The following is a 3,489-nucleotide window of genomic DNA, read 5'->3' as shown; positions in this document are numbered from 1 at the left end:
TAGGTCCTCAAGTGCTGCCCTTTGACTGAATCCAAACTTCACAGAACAAATCCCCTTAATAGAAAGATTTGTCCTGTAAAATTTGGACTCAGTCAAAAGACCGCACCCAAGGACCTAGGAGGCCACATGTGGTCTCATCGCCGAAGGTTCCCCACCCCTGCTTTGGGTTGATGCTCCAAGCCTTTCCTGATGAGAAGGACCTTGAAGAACCCAGGCTTCCCTCCATATCATGATGAGCTATAGAGAATGACTTCAGTGAGCGTCTGCTAATGACAACCCTGCGAGGTGGGTAGTACAGGTTTTATATTCCTCATTTGAGGTAAACTGAAGCCCAGAAAAATTAAGTCTCTGGTCCCATATCAGAGAATCTCAGATGTAGAAGGGATCCTTGAGCTCATCTGGTCTAATCCTTCCCTGACCAGGCTTATCTTCTACAAAATCCCTTACTGTGAAGTCTGGAGGTGTTTAAGACATATACTTAGCAGCTCGATCAGTGGCATGGCTAGGGTTGGAATCCAAGTTGTCTCATTCTAAATCCAGAGCTCTTTCTACTATACCACACAACTTTGTGAACTTGAGCGAGTCTCACCATCCCCAGGCCACTATTTTCTCCTTTGTCCATATTAAAGATGTTGGTCTGGATAATTTCTTAAGGCCTTTTTAACTCTTAACATTCTATTCTGTTGCCTCTGTTGTGTTTGCACATTTGGTTCAGTGGATCACTCAGAGCCTGAGAATTTAGATCCACAATTCCTTTGATAAAAACATATCCAACAACCCTTAGGGTAAAAGCAGTCCAGGAATGTAAAAGCAGGTAACAACAGCTAGGAAGTCAAAAGCAGTCTCAAGGAACTCCCTGGAGTCTTCTCCCCTGCCAAAATCTTAAAACAGTTTTGATATCCTCTGTGCCCAAGGCCTGGGCCCCAGATCCATCCACCTTGAGGCACAGTTATAATTTTTTTTCAGAGTTATTAAAAATTATTTGTGCATAATATTAAAAAGTTATTCAGGAGCAGCTATATCACTGATGCAGTTGGTAAAGAGCTGAACCTGGGATCAGGAAGACCTGAGTTCAAATTTAGACTCAGACACTTATTAGCTGAGTGACCTTGTAAAGTCACTTAACCTCTGTTTGCTTCTGTTTCTTCAACTGTAAAATGGAGATGATAATAATACCTATCTCCCAGGGTTGTTTTGAGAATCAAATGAGATAAAACACTTAGCACAGTGCTTGGAACATAGTAGGTGCTATATAAATGCTAGCTATTATTATTATTATTATGAATTATATTATGATTGTTATTATGTGAACTGTCCCAGATCTACCCAAACAACTTTTGACTCACAATCGCCCTGGTTGGTGATGTGTAAGTGTGGGGTAAACTTAAGTTTCCTCAGTTCTACTAGTTTCTCCTGGCCTGCAATATCTATGAACCTGCTGAGAACCAACTACAGTTAGACTAGAGTCTTAGGCAAAAAATAAAAATAAAAACAAAACCCTACTTCTCATAGTATCATAGATTTAGAACTGTCCTCCTTGCTGGATTTTAAGTAGAGACTCAGGGGAATTGTGATTTGTGCATAGTAAGGGGGATGTCACTTCTTTTCCAATGAAGTCAAGTCAACCACCAATGACCACCATGCTTCACCATAAGACCCAGAGCAGACCTAATCAGCATCCTGTTATTTGCTCATTTTGCATATTCAGGACATAGTGGAGATGCAGATCAATAATCCCCTGGCTGGTTGTCCCAGGCCCTGTGACTTCTAAGAGTTAATTATGAGCTTCAGAGATCAAAGTCTAGAAGTTTTGATATAGTGGAAGCAGGGATGGGGCTGCATCCTTCCACATTCTGCTCCTTTTCAAATCTCACTGGAGACATCAATGCAGAGTACACATCCATGATCTATAAAATGAGAATGTTGGACTATTAGCAAAATGTAGTTGAAAGAATGATGAATTTGGAGTTAGAAGACATAGGTTCAAACCCTGATTTTACCACTTAATAAGAGAGTGACCTCAGACAAGTCACTTTCAATTAAATTCAACAAGCATTTATTAAATGCTTGTTTCATGCCAGGTACTGCACTAGGTGCTTGTTATATACAGAGGCAAAAGTGAAAACAATCTCTGCCCTCAAGTGGCTTTTATTTTATCAAGAGGAAACAATATGTACAAAGATAAGTAAATACAAAATATAATTCTGGTGATGTTAGGGAAACACAAACTGGAGAGAAGGTCCTTGTAAAGGTGGCAGCAGTTGAGCTAGAGATTTAAAAAGGTAGAGAGGAGGAGGGAGAGAGTTCTGGATGTGGACTGGAGAGGGGTGGGCCCCAGAGGGTTTGAACACTGTGAATTGTAGGATAATGGGAAAGGCAAGTGGGTCAGTTTGACTGGAATGTAAAGTATATGAAGGGGAATAAACCTGGGATCTGTGTTGGGCTGAGGTTGTAAGGCTAGAACCAGGGATAAAGCTAGTTATTAGGGAAGGTGCGGGCACGCACACACGTGAATGTGTATGTATGTGTGTGTGCACACACAAATAAGCGTTTACATGTGTACATGTGTTTGTGGTGGGCAGAGTGTGGAGTCAGGTCCAAGCTCTGACCTGCTTGTTGGAATGTGTTTCATACATAGTTCTGTAGGAGGGGGCCTGATGGAATTATTTTGCTCATGCTAGAGCTTCCTAGAGCTAGGACTAAACTTTCCTAATCTCAAATGTATGGATTAATTTCTATTTAAAAACTACTCCACACCTCCACTTCCTATCCCAGAAGATTCTGCTTTGGACCCTTGTGTATCATAACTTTTATTTCTAGAAAGTCCTTCTACCTTCTTCCTGTTGCAATATCACCTCAGTTCCTCCATTCCTATCCTTCGTGGGGATTAGGAGTCATGGGGGCCCCTCTTTTGTAGTGATTCATAAAGAATGTCATAGGACTTTAGAGCTGGCATAGACTTTTGAGATCATTTAGCTTTAGCCCTCTTACTTTATATATGAGAAAACAAGACCATCAAGATGAATTGACTTGTCCAAAGGCACATGAGTAGTGAGCTGGGACTAGGATTTAGGTATCTGGAGTCCTAGGTTCCAGCCTTAACCTTTTCTCACAGAATAACCCTCGCCCCTTGAGCAATTTCCCTTAGTCCTGGCTTCTCTGACTTTCTATCCATGGCCTTCTGTAGCTTTGAATGCTGAGACTGGGCTGTGAATTGGACCAGAACTGGATGTAATTGAGAGAGATGTATCATGGTCCTAATCCTGATTCATTATACTTCTGTGTGCCTGCCCCCCTGTTGTGCTCTTGTGTGTGTACTGAGTGTACATGCACATGTGCCCTATATTTGTTTTGTCTTGGGGATCAGGTGGCCAAGCACTGTCCAATCTGAATGGCCCAATATGAATGGGGCAGGGTCCGTTACTCCATTGAGTTTTGGCCAGCACTGCCTGTATGCCTCCAGCCTCAAAGGCTGCTTTCCCTTCTTAG

General features: G+C 42.0%; 1 protein-coding gene across 2 annotated transcripts in view; it reads left to right on the top strand.

Annotated features, from left to right (window-relative positions):
* Positions 1-3,489, top strand: part of VANGL2 (VANGL planar cell polarity protein 2) — a 36,046-nt gene that overhangs the window by 7,632 nt on the left and 24,925 nt on the right. The gene's annotated exons all lie outside the window — the stretch shown is intronic.

Source organism: Vombatus ursinus, unplaced genomic scaffold (assembly GCF_900497805.2).
Source record: "Vombatus ursinus unplaced genomic scaffold, bare-nosed wombat genome assembly UNPS02014838.1, whole genome shotgun sequence".
Taxonomy (NCBI): Eukaryota; Metazoa; Chordata; class Mammalia; order Diprotodontia; family Vombatidae; genus Vombatus; species Vombatus ursinus.
The sequence above is the reverse complement of the archived record's forward strand: the minus strand, read 5'-3'. Positions and strand labels throughout refer to the sequence as shown.